The 23358-nt window shown below is 46.0% G+C and overlaps 1 protein-coding gene across 1 annotated transcript in view; it reads right to left on the bottom strand.

Moving 5' to 3' along the window:
* The window catches only part of NGF (nerve growth factor), a 52502-nt gene extending 33867 nt beyond the window's left edge, over positions 1–18635 (bottom strand). The window contains exon 1 of the mRNA XM_030823228.1: positions 18592–18635. The gene's annotated coding sequence lies outside the window, so the exon portion shown is untranslated. The remainder of the gene's footprint in view (positions 1–18591) is intronic.
* Between the last annotated feature and the right edge of the window lie 4723 nt (positions 18636–23358).

The following is a 23358-nucleotide window of genomic DNA, read 5'->3' as shown; positions in this document are numbered from 1 at the left end:
GTACCATCTCCTAAACCATGCCCTCAGCTGGGCACCCAGCCCTCGTTCTTGTGCCCCCAATGGCCTGAGTTCTTCCTTATGTTAAGGAAGAACAATGTCAGCCTGGCAGCCTCAGCCAGGCCCTGAATTCCTGAGGGGTCAAAGCCTGACTTGAGATCTGCCTGGCCAAGTGTCTTATACAGCACTGAGCAGGCGTGGGTGGTTGATAAATATCATTAGATGGCAAGGGGGTGGTGAAGACCACAAGAACAGGCTCTTTCTTAGCTGCCTGGTATTAACTCGTGGGGATGTTCTGGATCCTGGGAGAAGCCAGATGGCCCAGGGTCTGAAACAAACAGCCCCAAGGTCCAAGTCACTTGTTGACAGTGCCTTTCTGGGAACAGGCACTTGGTAGAGTTTTTGCAAGAGCAGGACCAGGCCTTTGGTGGCTTAAAGGGCAGTGTTTGTGTCACCCTCAGCCTGAAAACAGGTGGAATACAATAGTTGCTCTTTATCCACAGGGGATATGTTCCAAGACCCCCAGTGTAAATAGTGCCAAATCCTATATACACTATGTTTTTTTCCCCAAACCTACATAACCTATGATAAAATTTAATTTATACATTAGGCACAGCAAGAGATAAAAAACAATAACAATAAAATAGAACAATTATAAGAAAATGCCAGCATCCCTACTCTTGTGCTTTGGGGCCATTATCAAGTAAAATAAGGTCTACTTGAATACAAGCACTGCCATACTGAAACAGTCCATCTGATAACCAAACCAGCGACTAAGTGGGTAATGAGTGACAGTCAATCTGACAACCAAGCCGACTACTAAGTGACTAAGGGGCAGGTAGCCTAGAGAGCAGACAACGGGATGATTCACGTTCCGGGCAGAAAAAGTGGGATGGCTCAATATATCATCACACTATTCAGAATGGCGCACAATTTAAAACATAAACTGTTTATTTCTGAAATTTACCATTTAGTATTTTCGGCCCACAACTGATCCCAGGTAACTGAAACTTTGGAAAGCGAAACCACAGCTAAGCGGGGGACCACTGTATATGAAGCCCAAGAAGTGTTGGTAAAATATGGCTCTACAAAGCAGAAGGAGGTGAAAGCCCTAATTTGGAGCATCTGCTACTTTCTGCCGTGTGATTATCCCTAGTGTGGCCAATTCCAGGTTAGAAGTGTGGCCTCACTGGGAGTGGAGTTGGGAAGAGAAGCTTATGGTGGAGCAGGGGTGAGCCTGTGTGAGCTGGCTGCAGCCCACCATTATGTGAGACATTTTCCTGGAGGACTTCTCTTTATCTTTGGACCATCCTTCCTCTCCTTCTCCTGCCCACTTTTCAGACCTCAGATGAATCATCCCTTCTTCCAGGAAGCCTGCTCTGCCCACTAAGATGCAGTATGGACCAGCACGCGGGACTCTCCTTCATGACACTTAGTTCGTGGAAATGGCCATTTCTTTGCATGCTGACTAATTATCTTCCTGGCTAGTCTGTAAGCCCTGTCAGGAGGGAGAGAACTATGTATGTTTTTTTCCACTATTATGTCACCAGTGGCTAGCACAGCTCCTGGTACAATGTTGGTGCTTCATAAATAGTTGATCAAAGAATGGGAGGAAGAAATGAACTGAGCCCTGGGCTGGGTGGGCTGTTACTAACACTGTGATTTTTAATCAAGGAACTTCATCCACCAGCTTTCTGTTTTCCTTCCTTCTTTTTTTTGCATTTATTATAAACAAAAGGACTGAATCATTTCTCATTATTCTTTCAACACTAGGATTCTATGGATTTTTGAGTCTGAAAGGACTGCCATTCTGTAATGTTTGCCATTGCCTCAGAAATGGCTCCACTTTTGCATGATGTGTGTGTGTCATAGCCAAGGGCAGATGGTAGAGCATGCAGGAGGGGAGAAGAAACCTTATAATGAAATGTTTTCATTTCCTTTTCATGTCCAAGGCCACAGGGTCATAAAAGAATCTGCCTGACAGCCAGCCCTATAGTATTAGATTCATCCCAGTGATTCTTTTCTCAAAAGGCTAAAGTCTTCCTCATAATTAAAACTGAAATAAGAAGCATCAAACAGATGGCAAGCCCCTTATGGGCAGGTGTAAGTCTTAAATGTTCTTACAGCCCCCAAAAGCCCAGAGTAGCGCATGCACACAGTGAGGACGCAGTCATACTTGCTGCATAATTAGCTTGAGATAGACGTGGCCCTTGCAGTAAGAGTTCATCCTAACTACCAATTTTGGTGGACCCAAAATGTTTCTCCATTTTTCTGTTTGCTTAGGAACACAGACAAAATATCCTCACGGCATTTTATAAAGTTTTGGTACCTTCGATCATAAATGACACAACTCTACAATTTACTTCTCCCCAAGTCCAAGGACACTAGAGAAACCTTGTCTCTGGAATTTCTTTTCTGTCCCTGCCCAGCACTTTCTGGCAGGGCCCATGGCAAAAGCTAAGTCTGGGCGCCTTGCCCTTTGCTGGTGCTGAATAAATTCCTTTCAGGGGATACAGATCCCTTGCTTTCATGACCATCCCAGGAATGAAGGGTGACAGCCAGGTGGGACCAACTCCAGGCCCATGGTAAGAAAGGAAAGGGGCTGTTCCCTTTCTGTGCATAGCATGACATTACCTTTAAATGGGACAAAGCCACCTGGAGGCTACGAGGAGTGGGCCCCAGAAATCTGTGGGAGTGATTTTTGGAGGCTATAAATGCCCTCTGACACTAAGAGACCTTTGGGGTGGGGGCTGCACTGTCCCCCCTAAATTGTGAAATAGTGTCTTAGGAACCCAGGTTGGACCTGTCTAAATAGTGGCTTGACCAGCGTAAAATGACAAAGGAGCTAGCAAGGGAAGACTGGTTGTGATAACAACTCTACATTTTTTGAGGCTTGTGTGCCTGGAGCTATGTTAGCCATTTTATAAGCATTGCTATATTTAATAATTATAGCAACATTTTTATTACTCCCTTTTTGCACTGGCTTACTGGGGCTTAGCCCACAAATGAGTGGTCAGTCACCATGATGCCATGGCAACGACCTTCTGCATTCCTTGCATGGGGATTTCCTCCCCGTGTTTTAGACTCCACTCTCCTGCCCTCTCACTTTGCAAAGACCTCAAGCTCTAAAACATTTCCATGAGTCATTGACTGATGTCTGAAATCTTACTTCCCAAGATTTTAATAATATAATGAGGATAGCTGCCATTTGTTGAACAGCTTTTATGTGCCAAGCACAGTGCTAAGTGTTACATATGTTCTCTTCTTATAATCACTACTTTATAAGGGAGTATTATTATTATTCTGGTTTTACAGTTCAGGAAACTGAGAATCAGAGGGAGTTTGTACAAGTTACTGAAAGTCACGTTGCTAGCAAGAAGGAAGGATGAGGGCCAGGCTTTTGCTTGTTCCATTGTTGCTGAGTGGGGTTTATTACCTTGCTAACTGAGAGAACTTGACAGCTGCTTAGAATCTGCCCCTGGGATGAGTATGGGTCTGAGCGTTCATCAGCCCTGTATTTCTTAGTAGGAATGAAGATCCAGAGATCATGTTTCAACGGAGCAGAAGTTTGAGAGTATCAAATCTGTCTACCAAGAAGAGGACCTAATGATGGAAGGGGATCCCAAAGACCAGTTGGCAGATGGGTTTTGTGAATGAAAAGACAAAGTGGCCTGTCAGCAGCTTTCTGAGGAAGCAGGAAGGGATGGTCAGCACAGGCTGTTTTATGACTTCTCAGGCTGTGGGACAGGCAACCTTATCATAGCCTCAGCCCTGCAAAGCACACAGTGCCCAGGCAGCTATGAGACTACATCTGTGGGAAAATCCATATTTCTATGGACTGAGTCAGGCTAAATTAAACATGAGGGTAATTTGACACATCTGAATTTCATCACCATTATATCACTCTGTAGACCTTGTAAATTTTCATAACGACATTTTTGCTAGGTTGGAGTAAGCTGTCTGCATCTTAGGTGTGTTACCTTAAAACTTTAAGACAGACTAATAAAATGAGGTGTTGGCCAGCTAATCACATGTAGTCATCTCCTCAGAAGGATCCAGGCAGCAAAATGAACCAGAGTTATGAGTAAGTGTCCTGAGGTGGCCCTGAGGGCACAGACCCTGACCATACCCTTTCTCTTGGAAACAATGCCAGGATGACCAGAGCTGTGTACATGCCACCAGGCATCCCTCTGCCGTGGGAGACTGTGTGATCTGCAAACCCCAGAATTTGTATAACCTGGAATCCTGGGACCTTGGAAATATGATCTATTACCTGCCCTGCTCACTTCATCTCCCTTAAGAACTGGACATCAATATCATTATTTTGAGATGGTACAAGGGGCTCACCTGGATAAAAGTGAACACGCACCCATCACCTGGCATTGCTAAGCACTGTTACATGTGGTGTTACTGTCATGACTTTCTAAAACTGAAGGACAAAATCAATGTTTGATGATGGGTCAGAGCATTTGGAATCAAGACTGTCCTGGAACTGTGTGTGTCATAATGTCCTGTTTCTCATGTGGTACCGGCTCTATATGGGTCACTATGTCTAAACAGGACTCTGTCTCTGCCAGGCTACATGAAAGGTTTGATTTTGTCCCTTATCTGCCTTCCAGTTCATAGCTTCCTCAATTGGATCCTCACCCCAGGATGAGCCAACCCAGAGATTTTCCTCTGGAGCTGTCCTTCCCTGGCGCCTCCCTTCCCTCTATACTGGGCTCCATTCCTGACCTGAGCCAACCTGAGCTTCGGCTTCTCTTTCCTGGCCCTGCTTCTCTCCTACTCACTTTCTTTCCTGATTCCTCTCTTCCGTCAGAGCCTGGACCCCTGAGCCCTATAGCTTGGGTCTCTGTCCTACCACAGGTTAAAATCCACAGCTGTCTCTACAAGAAGGCTACAGTGGGTGCATATATGCTTGAGAGGAAGCCCTTCTCCATTTTAGGGCTAGCTCATCTGGAGGGGTGGGGTACTCTGGAAACTCACAGGGCAGCCCATGGCAGGTCTCTTCCAGAAAGCATTCCCTGAAATGCTAGATCCCGCTGATCTCTTCTCCTAACATTCTGTCATAGGCCATGTCCGTGCTATCCTTGTCAATTATTTGTTGAATTACTCATTTGACAAAGACTTATAGAGCTCCTACTACATGATGAATGGATCCCTCAATGAACACAGCAAAGTTGCTGCCCTCATTCTTATGTTCTTGTGGAGGAGACAGATAATAAAATAAGAAAACAAATCATAAAATTAAGTATTAAAAAATAAGTAAGGCAGGGTGGGGGAATAGAGTGGCAGGACTTGGTGGGGGTAGGATAGATATTTTAGATTAGGATGATCAAAAGGTGATAGCAGACCTAAAAATGTCGATCAGAAGCTAACCATGTGAAGACCTGTGGGTAGGAGTGTCCCAAATAGAGCAAACAGTGAGTGCAAAGGCCCCAAGACAGTAACAAGGTTGGCATGTTGAAGACATTGCAAAAAGGTCAGTGTGGTCACCACACAACCACAAGGGGAGGAGCGATTAAGATGCTGGAGATGGTCAGGGTCCAGATTGTATAAGGCAGGTTTCCTCCACCCCAGAACTATCAACATTTTGGGTCAGAAGATTTTTTTGTTGCAAGTGCTTGTCCTGTGCATGTTGTTTTGCTGCACCCCTGGCCTCTACCCACTGGCTGCCAGTAACACCCCTGAAGCCTCCACCATCTCCTTTATGACCACAGAAATGAGGTGGTCACAGATATTGCCAAATTTCTCCTAGGAGAAAAATCACCTTCATTTAAGAACCACTGAACAAAAGCCATGGCAAGATAATTTTATTCTACATATAATGGATATCCATGGGAGGCTCAGAGCTGGGAAAAACCATTGCAATTTATATTTTTAAAGGGCACCCTGGCTGCTGTTGGCCTAAAAGAAAAACAACAGCAGAGGCAAGAGATGCAGGAAGAGGTCTAGGTGAGAGGTGACCCTGGCCCAGATTAAAGAGGGAGCAGTGGACTGTAATAAGTGATTGGATTCTGACTACATTTTGAGGGTGAAGCCAACAAACTTGCTGGTGAATTGGATATAAAAGGTGAGAGGGAAGGCAGAATCAAGGATGGTTTCTAGATTATTCTGTGGGAATAATTATATCATTATCTAAATTAGAGAAGACTAGGAGAAAAGTAGTTTGGGGATAAAAAAATTCTAAATTTGAGACGTCCTTTAGACATCCAACTGGACATGCCAGTAGAATGTAAGAGTCTGGGGCCCAGGGGAGAGATCCAGGCTGGAAATGAACATCCGGAAGTCGTAGATGGTAGCTCATGCCTGGGGAGGATGAGATCATCCAGGAAGAGGGCGATCTAGAAAGGAAAGCTAAGCTCCAGGGCACTCCATATTTAGAGGTTCAGAGAATAAGGAGAAGCCAGCAAAGGAGGCCAGGGAGGAGGACTAATGAGGGAGAAGGGACATTAGGAGAAGAGACAGGGAAGGGACATGTGTATTCCTGAGGCGTCCTGGCACTGTTGTTACATCTGCCTTAGACTGAGTAGTTGGGGAGCTCCTCAGGCACTCGTTTGTGTTCAATGGTGGTGGCAATGGTACTAAACTACTATAAGGTACTATATCCAAGTTTTAGACAATCAAATGATTGAGCAAAAGCCACCTTGGTTAATCTTTAAGAAATAAGTGCTACTGATCCCACTTTATGCCAAAGAAACTGAAAATCAGAGCACTATAGCAACTTGCTTTCCATCACATGCATTTTAAGCATGACTCCTGGGACTGGAACCTTGGAAAGCCTGTTTCCACATTCATGCTTTTTCTATGGTGTTCTTGGCCTCTGCCTCACAAGGTTCCGCTCAATGCCTGGCACAGGCCTCCATTCCGACCATGGCAGGAATACCTCATCTCTGCCCAAGTTTATGTGAGTGCATCTACATCTTCTACTGCATTTGGAATGGCCCAGGAGGAGCCAGAACTGCTCAATACCAGGGCAAGTGACTGTCAAGATCCCTCATGCAACTAAGGCCAGAACCAGCACGAGCACCTGGAGTTTCACACTCCTGGTCCAGGTTTTCCCATCTTACCTTCTGTGTCTACAACCAAGATGTTTCCCCATCCATCAACCATATCTAATGCAACAGCCCTAACAGATATGCAGGGGAAGTAGCATTATTCTCATTTTCCAGATTAAGAAACAGAGGCTCAGAGAGGTTCTGTAATTTGCCTAAATTATACCACTAGTAAGATTCTGAATCAGGAATAAATTCCTCATCTCCTAAATCTAGGTATTATTGAAAATCTGTTTCCCAAACCACAAAAGTTTGGGAAAACTTTTATGTTTCCCAAACCATAAAAGTTTGTATCTTCTTTCAAGAAAGAAGATACAAACAGATTTTTCTAAACACCAATATTGCTGGTCAGAATTCTGTAATAGGTTCATAGTCATTTAAGAAGTCAAAATGACTGGAAGATGAACATTTTGTGCACCATGTCAACTTAAAATTATTATTTTTTGGCTTAATCATAAAGATGCTTTAAAAAGAACCTTTGAAACATATTTGTGTTGCTTTATTAAGCTTTCTGCTTTCTGACATCTCCTGCTCTTTTTTGGAAAAGTTCAAAAACAACAGCACTTGAAAACCCCACCCCCAAAATATTTTCTTTCATTTCCAAGACACAGAGATGCTGACACATGGGCATGAAATCTGAAGTCAAGCTTTGGGGTCTGACCTCTTCAAAATAGAAAACGAAAACATTTCTAGCGTTCACACTTTCCCTATGAAAACACAAACACAACACTCTTGAACCCAGGTGAAAAGAAAGGTAATTCGTTTCATGCGTAAGAAACATTCTTAATGGTGTGTCATTTCAGGGGCAATTGATTCCATTTGTCATTGCAATTTTCAGAAAGGGTGGAAATACATTCTCCACCCCACCTTTTCAGCACGAAAAAATTAAGTCAGCATTTGCTTTTTCCTTCAAAAACAGGTGCAATAGCAATGAATTTAAACATCTCTCTGCTGGCTTGTTTGCAGTCCACTCCAGCTCCCTGGTGCTTGGCTCAATATCATCCACCTGCTTGGGAGGTGGGGGCAGGGCATGATGTGACAAATGTCTCTCTTCTGCTATAAATATTATTTAAAATGTGCAACTGGCTTGGTGACATTAATTTTACAGGCAATAGTGGAATGAGCGGTGGAGAGAAGAGGATACACTTAAAAAGATGAACATTATCCCTAGAAGCAGTTCTCTTTTCTCGCCTTCTGTCCCACTACCTTGCAACCTCAAATAGAGATGTCTTAGCTGCCTAAAAAGCAGCATTAAATCTTTGGCCTGGACAGGAATTCAGCATTTGAGAGGAGATGTCACTAATAATCCTCTATGAGTACTGGCAGTGAAAATGGGGCCCAGTGGGAGGGCATTTTACTAGGAGAGAGTTGGAATGAGCCCTGGGGGAACAAGGGTGAATAGAGAATGGGGACAGGCTAAGCTTCCATGAGAACTAAGAGGTAGGCAGTTTGTCATCACTGATCTGTCCTCAGAGGCTACATTAGCCAGGCTCTCAAGAAAATTGGGACATGTCACCTCTGTGGCCCTAAGGTAGAATCTTGGTGTGGGTCACTTTTCACATGCCCTCCACTGGGAACCAAAGGTCCGAGGTCAGTGATAGATTGCCCATTGGGTTGAGGGCTGGAGTTAGGATCAGGGTTTACCTGAGGGTGTCAGCTCCAGCATTCACATTAAAAGCCTTTAAACTGTTTATACAAGGGGAGAAATTGAAACCCTCCGCATTGTGGCAGCCTGGAGCCTCGCTCAGGAGAAAATGTTAGACTCTCTGCTCTGGGCAGAAACTTCTTTAGAATTTTGACAATATCAATATTTTAATGGTATCTTAGCCCTGTTGTTCTTATAAAAATATACTGAAGGGGAAGGATATGATTTTGTGGGATCAGAAGCTCCTTCCAAAGTCACTGAACCCACACTAGGACCAAAGCGTTTACCCCAGTGGCAAGGCCAGGAAAGGCCATGCTACCCACTGTCAGTGCCCAGTGACAGGGAGGAGGATGTCCTGTGCCCCTTGGACAATTACTGTTATGGTCATGCTTGGGGAAGAGAATCACAGAAAGATGGCTTTGCAAGCATGAAATGGGAGAAAGACAGTGCAGAAGGTGGGGCCAAAGACAAGATATGATTATTGTTGCTTCTTTGCTGTGTTTGCCAGAGAAAAAGCAAACCTTAGGGATAAAAACATGTCAATAGTTCTGATGAGGTTCAGTAGTTACAAAGAAGATAAGAAAGAGGGAAGCAGAAGAGGTAAAAGAGGAAAAGAGGAGGAGAAGGAAGTAGAAAGAGGAAGAGGGGAAGGAAAAAGAAGAAGAGGAGGAAGAAGAAGAGAAGAAGAGGAGGAAGAAGAAGAGAAGAAGAGGAAGAAGAGAAGGAGGAGGAACGGGCAAGGGGAAGGCAGATGATGACAGCAGCTCTCATTTACTGAGGGTGTCCTTGGTGGCAGGCACAGAACTTCATAGTATGTACTTCATACATCTATGTATGTACTTCACAGATGTACTTCATATATCTTTGTCACTTAATCTACACAACAGCTATACAAGGGAGAAACTAGTCTCACCTTACAGATGAGGACATTGATGCTTAGAGAACGAAAGTTACCCAAGATTACACAACTGCAAATCACAGAGTTGGGACTTAACCCCAAGCTTGCCTGGCTTCAGAGCCATCCACTGTTCGAAATCATGCTGTTGTCTATGCCAGTGGCTTTCACACATTTTTGACTATGACTTATAGTAAAAAAATACATTTTCTATCATGAGCCAGTTTGCATATATATGTATATGTACATACATACAGTACAACTAAAACAAAAGTTTCATAAAAATTTTCCCTTGCTATATGCAATGCATATTAATTTTTGAAAATGTTACTCTATTCTCTTTCATTTTTTTCCCTAATAAGAGTTGCACACTAAGTTGATTTCACAACCTGTATTTTGTTTTCTTTTTTCTTTCTTTCTTTCTTTTTTTTTTTGGAGGCAGGGTGTCACTTATGTTGCCCAGGCTAGAGCGCAGTGGTACGATCATGGCTCACTGCAGCCTCAACCTTCTGGGCTCAAGTGATTCTCCCACCTGAACCCGCTTAGTAGCTGGGACTACAGGTGTATGTCACCACGCCTGGCTGATTTTTTTATTTTTATTTTTGTACAGATGGGGTCTCACTTTGTTGCTCAGGATGGCCTTAAACTCCTGTCCTCAAGTGATCCTCCTGCCTCAGCCCCCTAAGTGCTGGGATTACAGGCATGGGCCACACACCCGGCCTTCAACTTGTAAAAACATTTTCTTTTCTCTGCTCTATGGCAGTTGATTAGAAGTGTCCTTGAACTCCTGCTTGATCTTAGTGGATGCTGGGCAGCATCTTGCTTCTGAGGCATGCAGCTAATTGTGTACTCTGGACCATCCCTCTGGCAAGAGGACATCATTAATAAAATATTTCAGAAATTACAAATATCTGACAAAGCCATTTGCTTGGAAAAGAGTCAGTCCAGGAAACCATCCAGAATATATAATCACTCATCTCAGGCACTGACTGCTAATATTTTAGGCAATTGATGCAATTGATGTATGCTTTAGCAAAAGAAACTATTTTCTCTGTTTTCAGAACCTAAAGAACGCATCTGTTCTGAAAGGCTACACACAGTCTCCATCTAACAATAAATGGTAAGAGAAAAGAAACATGCAAGGTGTTGTGGGGACTCTGTCAACCCACCCTCCAGAGTAGTGCTGTCTTTCTCAATTTGGGGTGAATACAACCAGGATCTGAAATTAGATTGCTTTTCAGAGGAGCATGTACATCTCCGCCCTGGTTTAGGATTTCAGGGATGATTTTGTTTCAGCAGCTAGGGGCAGTGGCAGGGTTGGTTGAATCACATTTAGGTCATGGAAAGTGAAGTCTGATCAGGTGGCTCAGCTCGAGTCAGCCCTGATGGGCTGTGGACTCGGTGACTTCACTCCAAGCAATGTGCACGCTAATTGAGAAAACATGTTCCTGTGATGGCCTCATGCAAAAATCCAGATTTACGAATTTTTTTTTATTCCTAAGAATTCCTTAAATATTTGCCGTGCGTGTCTATACAGCCTCCTGGAGTACTTCTCCTTAGTGAGTAGGGTTGTGTTTTTCTGCTGTGGCCCAGGTCAGGTTTTTAAAGGGTGGGATTCTGACAAAGGGCAACTGGGCAAGCAGCCACAGGCCTCGGGGAGAAGAAAGAAGAGGGCAGGAGAGGAGAAAAATAACCCAGACCCCCTGTGCTTTTCCTGGAGCAGAAAAAGCAATTCGAAATCTTTGAAAAGCAATTGTCTGCAATGTCAATGAGGGGGTCCACATTGGGAAGGGGGCCTCAGCTTACTGGGCATTGGCTACATTCCGGACTCTGCGGTAAGAACTTTCCAGCACTCTCTCCTTTCCCCTTCACAATTGCCCTCAAAAATCAGTTGGCATCATGATTCCCTTTTACAGATGAAGAAACTGAGGCTTACAGGGGTTAAGTAATGTGCTCACAGAGCTAATGAGAAGTGAACTTGGACCTAAATCCAGTTCTATCTGACTGTGTGCCAGGACTCCTGTAAAATCCTACCTGCCTATGGGACAGCCTCTCACTGCCCCCCGAGGAGCCTCCCTGAAAGTCTTCTTGACATCCAGACCTGTCCCCTCTTGGAGGTCATATATTCACTGAATTAGTACTTCTACTAGTTCCAGTTTTGATACTGCTTGCAATTACTCCATGTGTTAATTTACATAAGAAGATTAAAAAGCCTGCAGACAAGTTTTGTTTGGTCTGTACCCATGCGTGGAAAGTGAAGAAATTTCAAAGTTTTGGCTTTTCAGTCTCAAAGTTTTGGCTTTTCTTGAAAAGTTCTTGAAGAGATCTGTATTGGACCTAAAATCCTTTACAGCAATGGTTGGCCTGTCCCTTAACAATGAGGCATAGCCTCTCTAGTTTTTCACAGCCCCAGCAATCTCTGGCCTCAGCTCATTCATATTCTCTGATGAGCCCCTAAGCCTTTTAGTTATGACTCCTGAGCAAGCTCCTTGGGGCAGGATCATGATTTATATTTATTTTGAGTCCCCACGGTGCCCAGTGTCCCAGGTAGCATATTAATAAGAATGCTAATTGAGAGAAGAAAATCTATCCAGTAGCCTGATATATGGTGGCCCCCCCTCCCCTGTGGGGCGAGGACTATCTTCCCCTTTAACCACAGGTTCTGTGTAGTTCAGCAACAGCTGCTTAACCCTTGGTTCTTGGTCTGGGAGAGCACAAATGCCCCACTGCCATAGCAAAATTCACTTTCTCTTTCTTTTCTTGTAAACTTGAAGAATTCCTAAGACATTTAAAATCCTAAAGACACAGAGGAGTTGTTACGTGGAGTAAGGAAGCAAAACATTCTCAAAGCTGCCAGCAAACATGGTCACTCTCAAGAAATGCCTTATTTAGAGAGCATTGCATAACATTTCTGAAATAAAAGTCTGAGGAGAAGTTTGCCTCTGAAAGAAAATTACAGGAGAACCTCTGTGAGTCTTCTCTTACCCAGACATTATGAAGCTAAGATAATTCGCAAGATGAAATATTTGGTTAAAATTCTATCAAAATGAGAATGTTAATTACAGAAGGTCAAAATGTCAGTGAGTAAATTCCTAGAGAAGTCTTCAATGCAACCAAAAAGATGTCTCCTCCCAATGCAGAAAAGCTTTATATGCACAGATACATTAAAAAAATACAAAAAAGATGTTATCCTACCTGAAATAAAAAAAGCAACAACCATGAAGTGGGGGCTCCCCTCAGATCAGCCCTTCCAAGGGAGAATGTGAGGGGAGGAAGCTCATGTTCGTTGGTGCCCACCTCATGCCAGGCCTGTGCTGCTGTTCTGCCTACGCCTTCCCACTTAATGTGCACAACAGCCAGATGACAGCATAGCTACTACTAATATCTTTGTTTTACAGATGAGAAAACTTAGGGACAGGAGAGGCCCTCCCATGTCTCCACTTTCCTGGAGTGCTCTGTCCTTCCCCCTGCTTATCTAGTCCAGCACCTCTCAGGCAGCTAGAAACAGTGTGACTTCTTTTTCTGAAAGTGTTCTCCATAATCCAAAGGGAGTCTGTCCCGCTTGACATCACTCATACACAATGGGGGTTCAATAAATAGTTATCCATAGTAATGAGGCAGTACCTCAATCTGTTGACCTCTCAGCCAGGTCTGCTCAGATCCAAAAATGGGTTGGCATTTCACTAGACTGAGCAAGTGAGACATGCAAGTCACTCTGTTACTAATGAGGGCTGTAATCCATCTGTAATGATGAAGAACTGAAGTCAGGACAGTCTCCCCCACCCCCTAACCTGGGCAAGGGCTGAGCTCTTGAGACCATCCTCCCTGGGTTCACTTAGTAACTGCACACAGAGGGGAGGCGACCTATACCACCAACTCTGACTACTGAAGGAGCAGCCAAAAGAAATGGGAAAATCAGCCCATCTGTACTGATAACAAATACTTCGTAGTTATTGGAAAACTATTCCTGTAGTAGTGGATTGAAATTGCCCAATGTGGAATGGCTTCTGTGTGAAACTTGGGCGGTTCATTCCCACTGACTTCATAGCCAGCTTCTTTCATTTGCAGGGCTCTCCACCTGCAGAAGCCACCACAGGCGGTGCCAAAAGTGTCAAAACATCTCAATCTGCTTAGCCTAGTGGTGGATTTTCAGGGAAATCCTGACTGTCTAACTCTGACTAATAGTACTACCAAAAAAAAAAAAAAAAAAAAAAAGACTTCCCGCACGTGAATGCATTGGCTACAGTCTTAGGCAATTCAAACGCATTGTTGCTAGTTCCACCTGACAGATTTCATCATCAGATCAACCTCATTTGGGGAGGGAGTTCCTTAAGACTCTTTCTTTCTTTCTTTCTTTCTTTCTTTCTTTCTTTCTTTCTTTCTTTCTTTCTTTCTTTCTTTCTTTCCTTCCTTCCTTCCTTCCTTCTTTTCCTTCCTTCCTTCCTTCCTTCCTTCCTTCCTTCCTTCCTTCCTTCCTTCCTTCCTTCCTCCCTCCCTCCCTCCCTCCCTCCCTCTCTCTCGCTTGCTTGCTTGCTTGCTTGCTTGCTTGCTTTCTTTCTTTCTTTCTTTCTTTCTTTCTTTCTTTCTTTCTTTCTTTCTTTCTTTCTCTTTCTTTCTCTCTCTCTCTCTTCCTTCCTTCCTTTCTTTTTTCTTTCTTTCTTTCTCTTTTTTCTTTCTTTCTCTCTTCTCTCTTTCTCTCTTTCTTTTCTTTTCTTTTTTTTCTCTCTTTTGAAATCAGCACCAAGCTCTGCAGTTCCTTTTCATTTCTACTTGTAATGAGTTGGGCACGAGTAGTAAGCATATGTTCCTATAATACCCTCCTACCCTCTGAAGACATTATTCATTTTAACCCTATGTACCATAAATAAACAAATAGTTCTATTTTCTGTCCCCCAATGAGACCTTGAGGCAGAGGTGAGAATAATGAGCTATTCTACTTGAGAATAAACCCAGTGCCACAAGCACCATCCCTCAAGTGTAGTGTTGCTAGCCTACTTTTTTTCAGTGAAATGTCACATTATCAATTCTCATTTATTTTCACAGCTTGGGCACAGTTGTATTAATTCGATGTCAATGTGCACTCATGTTGTATTAAGTGTGGTCAGTGCTGGGGGCTTTTGCTTCAGGGAAGGAACTTCCTGATGCCAGAGTGTGATCCACTTAGCAAAGGAGGGAAGGATTTCCTCCCAATGCTGCAGACTCCACAGGCATGCAGTCTGCCTGTGTTTTTAATAACATATGGCAGAGTAGGAAGCTGCCATGCTCTAATAGCACCTGTCCCTTCACCTTACTCTTTCTGGTTTTCTTTTCCCATGGGTCATTTGTAGTCCATTTCACTCACAAAAGGCAAAGGATGACACCTGGTGGGACTACAGCACTGAGGTCCTTGCCGATGGTGGCCTAGAGTCTGATTTGCTGGCTCTTGGAAGATGAAGCCCAGGGATTGACTTCTGGAGCCCCAATTTAATGATTAATCACAGAAACTCCAACAACAGGGCCCTTATTGGTAATTTCCAAAAGACTTCTCAACTGGGAGCAGCATTATCTTTGAATACACTTAGCCCTCTATGAGGGGCATTTGGGGTTGTCACTATGACTTCTGACATTTAGGAGGTGAGGCAGGAATACTAAACTATCTGCACTGTGCAGATTGGTCACACTTAACCAAGAATTGTCCTAAAATGCTGACTGCTCCATTCACAAACAATATCAATCCAATATACTTGCCTAATGAGTTGGGAAAGTGAGGCCTGAGAAGTTTAGTGACTTGCTCAAGGTCACAAAGCTACTTCCCTTCCTTTCCCACAAGTGAGGAAACTATAACAGGAAGTTTACCTAAAATATAGGAGAAGAATATCAAGGGATCATCCTAACATTTTAATCTGATTCCTACTGTGTCATAGTCTGAGGCCTCAAAAGCATGTAAAGTAGCCCAGAGAGGAGCAATGAAAACACCATGAACCACCAGAAAGTCTTCTCCATTGCATGTTTTCATTCTTCTGGTCTTCACTAAACTTTGTGACTGAAGGTCTATTCTCCTTGGCTCAAATAGTGACGTTTCCATGCTTCTGCACAGCCTAAAAAAAGACCGAGGACCCCAAAGCCTCAGTTTCTCCATTCACATATCAGCCTCAGGATCATCCTGGCCTCACTGCTATTTGGAGTTAGGATCTTAAGCGATGTCTCATGGGAATGGATTGGGGAATGGTCTTTCATCCTCATTTATTTACCCGATGCCACTGTACACTGTTTTCTCAAAATGGTCCACCACAGAATTGATTTCTCAGAACTGGCTAAGCCTGAGAGCTGATGGTTTGTGCGATCAGAGGTGCTAGTGAAAGAAACACACAGGAACTCTTTCTGTGTCACAGAAAGGTATTTTCTGGGAGCATGGGTTGTTTGCACACAGATATCCAGAGATTTTATGCAAGCCGTCAGCAAACCTTCCACTGCTTCCTGAGAGCAGAGAATTTGCTGCCAGCAAAGGTCTCTAAGTCTTGCTCTAGACTCTGAAGCCAGTGAAAGTTCTTACTGGGAAAAGGTAAATGGCTGAGCCTCTGCTCCCGGGTCTGGCACTGACATCTGCTTGGGGATCTGGGCCTTGGCCCTACTCCATGCCCAGTAGAGAAGAGCAGTGGCTGAATCTCTGTGTAGTTTCCCTGCTGCTCTGATGCAGGATACTGCAGTAAAGCACTCCATCAATGAGCAGCAGGAGTGCTCAGCACTCTTTAAAAAGTAAAGTTGTGTGATTTTTTTTCATCAGTTTAATCTCGGTAATGATGAGAAACTTCCCTCGGGCTCCAGCCCTGCCCTGCCCTACCCTACTCTCCCTGCTGATGTCGGCAGCCAGGGCCCCCTTCTTGTCCAAGGCACAGATTTCTCCCTGAAAGAGAATGAGAGTGTGAAGCCTCATTCCTTGCTCCCACTGGCCCTTGGGGCAGGAGAGTTGTGGGGTGGGCAATAGGAGAAGGCAAGAACCTCATTCCTTGGTATGGGTTAAAAGTAGGGAAAGAGTCACCAACACCGGGATGACTGCCCTGAGTGGGCCCAGTCCATTTCTCTGGTGGGCCTGGGCTGCTGTCGGAAATGCAGTGGTGCCAGCAGCTGGTTCTAAAATCCTCTGAGGTGCTCCTATACTTCTGTCAAATTAGTGTTCACATGCCCCAGTGATCTCGGCTTCCCATTTTTGGTGCTTCCTTTTTCCCTTCACCTGCATAAAGATGTTGGGGAAAGAGTGGGGTAGGAGTTTGGCAACATGTGGCATTAACCCTATCCCCCTTCAACAAGAGGAATGTTCACTTTTTGTGTGAGTCTGTTCCAGCTAGGCCAGTCTCAGCCCCCAGACCTGCCCGTCTCCTCTGACCCTCTGAGAACACTGCCCATCATGAATTGACATTTGGGTTGCTCAGGTTGACGTATGACTTATTCAACAAAAGAAACCCACCAGGTTTGATACAGCCTTTCTTCTGTGACTCTGCAGAGGGAGAAAGTTTCAGACATTCAGGAGGAAACCGTAAACACAGGGTAAGAAGGGCTGGCAGGGGCCAATGGCTGCTGCCCTCTGCACTGCCTCGAGAAGAGGAAAGATTCCCCTCCAACAGACTTAACTGAGGGCTTCAAGAGTTTGAAGACCCTGGATAGAAGTTACCGATGGGGCCTCCACTGTCATTTCTGCATTTGCAGAGTGCAGCTGGCTGTGCATGGATTGAGAAGGAGGGGACTGGCACTGGCAGTGGGTGTGCCCAGAGGATGGAGCCAGGGCAATTAATCAAGTGCCTTTTCTACAGGATTTCCACTGGCCTTGGATGACAGATGGGGCAGAGGCACCCAGGAGAGCACTATTTTGGTTTCCAGCTGGGAACGTGCACTAAGTTTTTCTTAATACCCACAGCACCCAAAAGGCTTTGCTGTAATATACTTTAATGCATGAAACACTCATAAATTATCCTTCGAATTGTTACAACTTCCAACCTGGAACAACTTGGAAAAACCAGCCTAGCAAGCAGGCTCTTTTTTAATCTCTCAAATCACAAGAGAAGAAAAAGTTCAAGCACGAAACACCTTCCTTAAGAATCTCGGAGTTTTTTTTTTTTTTTTTTTTAGAAGGAGATTTGTAATTAGAGGGAGCTAAGCTGCTTGTTTCTGCTGGCTCAAAGTTGCAGCTCCCTGACCCCTGAGTCCTCTCTCCCTCCCCTAGATCCTCCTCGCCTGAACCCAAGGCGCTCCCCGCCCCAACCTTCCACGCCCGCTTCTCCCACACCTGGCAGCAGACAGCTGGAGATGAAGCGTGTGACCCAAGTGGCAGGGCTGAACCTTGGCGACCTCGACCTGAGGTTGTCCAACGCGGCTCCGTGGAGGGCCCCGGTACGCCGGACGGACCCCGGCATTGGCTCGCAGACTTCCTGCGTTAACCCCCGGGGCTCTCAGTCACGACTCCCAGCCCTTCCGAGACGCGCTGAGGGAACTGCCCCAGGTCTAGCGCGCCCCGTTCCGCTCGTCCCCCTACCTGGGGGCCGCACAGCACTTTCCTGACTCGGCGCTCACCTCAGCCCGCGCGCTCTGCACTCCCCTCGCGGTGCTGGCCGCCACTCCTCCCGCCCCGGCGCGCCAGCTGCCGGCGCATCCCTCTCCGCGCCCATTCGCTCTCCCTCACTTGCGCGTTATCCACTTCTAGCCCTCGAGCTAGACCCTGGCATGGCCTTGGGCTTCTGCAGGCGCCAGGGCTGCTCCCTGGACTGCAGGCCATCCCGGGACTAGGAACTCCATGACCAGAACGAACGCTGTTCCCTCGGTCCGACTCGTCCTCCCGCGAGGGTCCCGCGCCCCCACACCCACTCGGGACATTTCTCAGGGCTGCTCTTCGGCCCGCGGGAGCCTCGGGGGTAACCAGAGAGCTCGCCAGACCGGTATCCTTGCAAACTCTCCCGCGAAGCCCAGCCACCCCGGCCCGCGCCCGCGCTGCGCCCCTCTCGGGATCGGCTCGGGGCAGCCTGACTCACCGCTGCGCTCCCCTCCGGCTCCCAGCGCTCTCTGCTGTGCCGGAGCGCGGAGCTGCTCTCACACAGGCTTCTTGAATTCTTAGCCCCTCCTCCCGTACTCCTGAGTCACACGCTCCAAATCCTGGCCCCCATCCCTCCCCTCCCCACCACCAGCCCCGCACCTGCTGTGGCTGGGCGGTGGTGCCCGGCTGGAGGGGGTCCTGGGGACTAGAGACGGATCGCTCCTGGAGGGCTGGCCAGACCCAGCCAGAGAAGGACTTTAAACCTTCAGAGGTCAAAGGGAAACCCACTGGGGTCTGAGGGGCCGCGCGCGCAAAGCCGGGAGGGGGATTTTCTGGGGCACCGGCAGGGGTCGTTGGACCGACTGGCTGGGGCTGGGCGGAGTTGCTCGCAGCTTCCCTCACCTCTCCGCCCTGCCCCCGCGCGTTGCCCTTCGCCAGTGCCTCCCTGGTCTGCCCGGCGTCGCCCTCGGTGCCCCAGGCATCGGCTGCTCCCCGCGCCGTCCAAGAAAGCTTTTCTTCGGGGCGCCTTTCCTTACCCCAGGATAAGTGAGCACCCAGGGGGAGCTCCGCGAGGGGCAGGTGCCCAAGTTCCTCTGACAAGGGAAGGCGGCTGCAGAACCAGCTAGAAGGCCCCCAGGCACCGGCAAGTCCGGCACGGGGACAAGGGGCAGAGGACTTCAGGAGTCAGGAGCTAGACCAGGGACCTTAACTTAAGGCCCTGGGTTCCAGGAACTTCCAGGAGTCCTTGGTCCCTCTGAAACTGTAGGCTGATTTACGCGACTGTGTGCAATGCTAATATTCTTTTCTGAGCTGACGGTCCGCAGCTTTCATCAGTTTTGCAAGGGGCCTGTGACCCCAGACTGACATAGCCAGCAAACCTTCTGCCTAGGCCCCCATGCCCCCCTCTCTACACTCCAGGCCCCACACAAATTCTTCCTGACCCTTCAAAATTTCTTGAGTTCCCTGGATTCAGCCTGACAGGGGAGCTTGCCTGACTTTCCCCTGCCCCTCTGCCAGAGCTGTTCCCACCCCAGCATAAAATGAGCAAGGGAGAAATACCCCTGAAGTCAAATTTGTCACCAAATGTTCATCATTAATTGTAGCATTCCAGGGGATTCATAGCTCTTTGGAAATTTACAGCCCCACTCCCTCCTGTGTTGAACTTGTCTGTGCCTTCACTTCCTCCTTTAGCAAAGGTGGGTTGGACTCCTACCCTGTATGGATGCCACAGAGGAGAAGTGGGTGTGGGGAGAGTAACAGGGAGGGAAGGTGGGGCACAGAATCTCCCTATTGCTGGTAACACCAGCCAGTGCAACTCAGCAGAAGCGCACCCTCCAGGGAACTGGGATTCAGTGAGGCAGATGATTCCTGTCCTAAGTCCGGGGATGGTCCTTTACCCCTAATGGATGGCACTTGAGCAAGATGAAGCCCTGACTAGGCATTTCCAACTCCCTTGACTCAGATTAGTCTTGAGGTCTTACTTCTTTCTATTTTCACGTTTGCTTCCATAAGAAAGTTCATTCCATTTACACATGCTCTAAGAAGGAAGAAGTAGGCAAAAAGCCCTGGAATGGGAAGTCAGCCTTAGCTTTGGTGTGACCTTGTTGTTTCCCAGCCTTAGGCTTGTCCACTTCTGACTTGTTCAGATACAGGCTGGCGTATGAACACACTTTGGAAGTGAAGGCAAGAGGCCAGGCAACACCGTGAATGGCCCTTTCTACAAAAGTAGTATCATAGTCGGGGTGATCCATTAGGAAATTTATCATCGTCAATTAAACAAAAGAATTTCCAGACAACAGGATGAATTCATCCATCAATCATGTCATGTATAAACTTGTTTGGAAAGCACTAGCCCCAAGCCTTACATAACAGCTGCCTGAGAATTTGGGTATGAAATTAAACTTTTAGAATAACAGAGAATTTGGTTGTTGAATGCAGAGCTTTTGTATGTGTCCTTGCGGCATCATTCAGAAGGACAAAAGGATTTGGGGCACTTGTGATTCTTTTCCATGTGGTATGTAAGGGGGAAATTTTAAGTGATGTAAGCAGAGTATAAGTTTGCTTATATGCTCCATCCTCACACCCTAAATTGTTGGTCATATTCTTATTGCACATGTTGGTTTAATAAGAACTCCTTTCTGCCCCTAACTCCCTCTGTTTCTGTCCCTGGACTTCAAGGATCTTGAGTAAATAAGAACATGTAAACAACAAACACAAAAAAACTCCAAAGATTATTGACTGAGAGCCTACCATATGCCAGGCACTGTGTGCTGGCAGTGGTACCGGCTCTCAGAGAGCTTATGTTCTAGTGGGGGCTTGATTATTAGTCCCTGGCCATGTTTATCACAGTTTTCCTATGTCCTAGCATAGGACCTGGCCTATAGTAGGTGCTCAGTTAACACTTGTTGAATCCAACAACGGTCAGAGTCATTTGTGACTGTCAGACAACCCACCAACACTGGATTGGTTTCCAGCAGGTTCCAGATCAGCCTGCCTTTGGCACAGAGACCACAGCCAGGTGCCTTTTCCCCTGCCTCTTCCACTTTCAAGAAGGTTCAGACAGAAATGTCCTTCTCTTGGGTCATTGAGAGAAGGACTTCTAGGCCTGGACCAGCTACATTCATAGGAATGCAAAACAGCTGAGAGGGCAGTGGCCAGAGGAATGGTGCAGACAAGCAAAGAATAAGAATGTTTTTCTGTACTAGATTTTCTCGAAAGAGCTTTTTATCCAGGGTATCAAAATAACCAGCAGCTGATGCATTTGCTGACTTGGAGGAGAGATTGTGGCGTGTACAGTAATTGTTGTTATTTCTGAAGATCTAGAAGCCTGCAGTCATTGAGTGCCTCATCAACAGCAACAGTCAGCTAGCACAAACCCCTGGCCTCTCCCTTGCTTCATTCCAGGAGGCCAGGACAAAGTGCATGTGCTATTTAAAACACCAGCAGGCTCAGCAGAGATCTGCCAGCAAGGATGGAATCACTGGATCTGCTAGTTCTTCATGTGAAACACAGAAATATTGTCCCAATTGCTGGAGGAATGATAGCTTCCATTTAAAGATTTTTTTCCCTCTTCCTTCTAATCAGAGTGAAGAAGAACTTCAGAAGAGGAAATGTTTCATAATGCTTAGTGAGATGACATGGTCACAGAATCACAGAATTGATCAATCCAGCCACCTTATTTATGGATGAAGAAACAAGGGCTCAGGAAGGACAAAGGCTCAGCCAAATACACATGGCCAGTGTCCGGCTTTCTGACTTCTAAGCAAGCCTTCTTTTGACTACACTCCCTGAAAGAGGCTGGGAGAAAAACTGATCAATTCAGGCTGCAGGAAAAAGCTGGTATAGAAGCTAAAGTAGGCCAGGGTGCAGAGAGAGCCAGGGATGACCCCTTCTCCTCTGGGCCATCGCTGCCTACTCCTATGGCCTGCTCCTGGCTTTTGCTGTTTCTCCCTGAGATCTCCAGTTCCTCCACCTCTACTAGTTCACTCGCTTTTGCTTGTGAACATTCACTTGCCTTTTCTCTCTTAAAGAAACTGCTAGCCCAAACTCTGGATTTCTTAACTTCCATTCACTACCAAATTCCTCAGCAAAGTAACCTATACCCATCATTTCCTTTGTACCCCCCTGCAAACTTTCTGCAACCAAGTTCCCATCTTTCTCCCCTTCCTTTCCTTTCTCCCTACTGAACTGATAATTTTTTTTAAAGGTCATTAGTTGCAAGAACATGACCGACACCAACACAAGCTTAGCAGCATTTAGTTAGTGCCTGCCTTATTTCAAGTACTGGGCAAGGCATTTTTCCTAGCCTTATTAATTGGTCCTATTGATTTGTAGATAAAATGAAACTCTGAGAGGTAAGTCACTTCCCAGGTCTCAGAGCTAGCCAAATGGCCGAGTAGAGAATTGAACCCAATCCCTTGCTTTTAAATGCCATGCCTCCTCCTCCTTTCAGCCAAGCTCAGCTGACTTTGCCAGTCCTAGTCACTCTATTCATGACTCCTTTGTCTACAACTTTCCTTTCAGAACTCCTGTGACTGTACTATCCTGGCTTACTAGCCACCTCTCTGATTTCATCTGCCCTCTGCACTCATGGGCCTCCCACAGCTCAGTCCTGGGGCTTTACATTCTCCTCCACTCTTGTTCTTCCAGGTGTTTTTTCTACTAATTTTATAATTCCAGGCATAGTTTCAACTCTGGCCTCTCCTTTAATCACCAACACTTTGAGTGTTATGTGCAAAGCACTACCTAGGTTCTTGTTTCAGCGAACCGGCACAGGCCCTGGCAAGGACTCTGTTTCTGTCTCTCCCCTGACTCTCAGCCTCTCCATCCAAAGCCCTTGCTCTTAACTCAGCCAGGCAGCTGCCCCACAGATCCCATTCTTGAAAGGTCAGGAAATCCACGTGGGCCCCAGACAGTTCAGCTCTTTTCCTGCAGCCCAGGAAAGTCACCAGTTTGGAACTGGTAAGGTTTAGCCCATCTGTCCTCTTAGGTGGTGTGTCCTTAGGGGAAAGATTGACCCTCCTGGAGCCGTAATAATAATAATTACTTTTCATTATATGAAGTGAATATGTTAAACAATTTTCAAGCACCTGCTATGTGCCAGCCCCATTCTAGGTGCTGGGGATTCAGCAAATGAACAAAACAGCCTATAAACACATAGAAATTTTTATTTTGAAATTTTTTTTATAATTTCAACTTTATTTTAGATTCAGGGGCACATGTACAGGTTTGTTATGGGGGTATAATGCCTGATGCTGAGATTTGG

Source organism: Nomascus leucogenys, chromosome 12 (assembly GCF_006542625.1).
Source record: "Nomascus leucogenys isolate Asia chromosome 12, Asia_NLE_v1, whole genome shotgun sequence".
NCBI lineage: Eukaryota > Metazoa > Chordata > Mammalia > Primates > Hylobatidae > Nomascus > Nomascus leucogenys.
The sequence above is the reverse complement of the archived record's forward strand: the minus strand, read 5'-3'. Positions and strand labels throughout refer to the sequence as shown.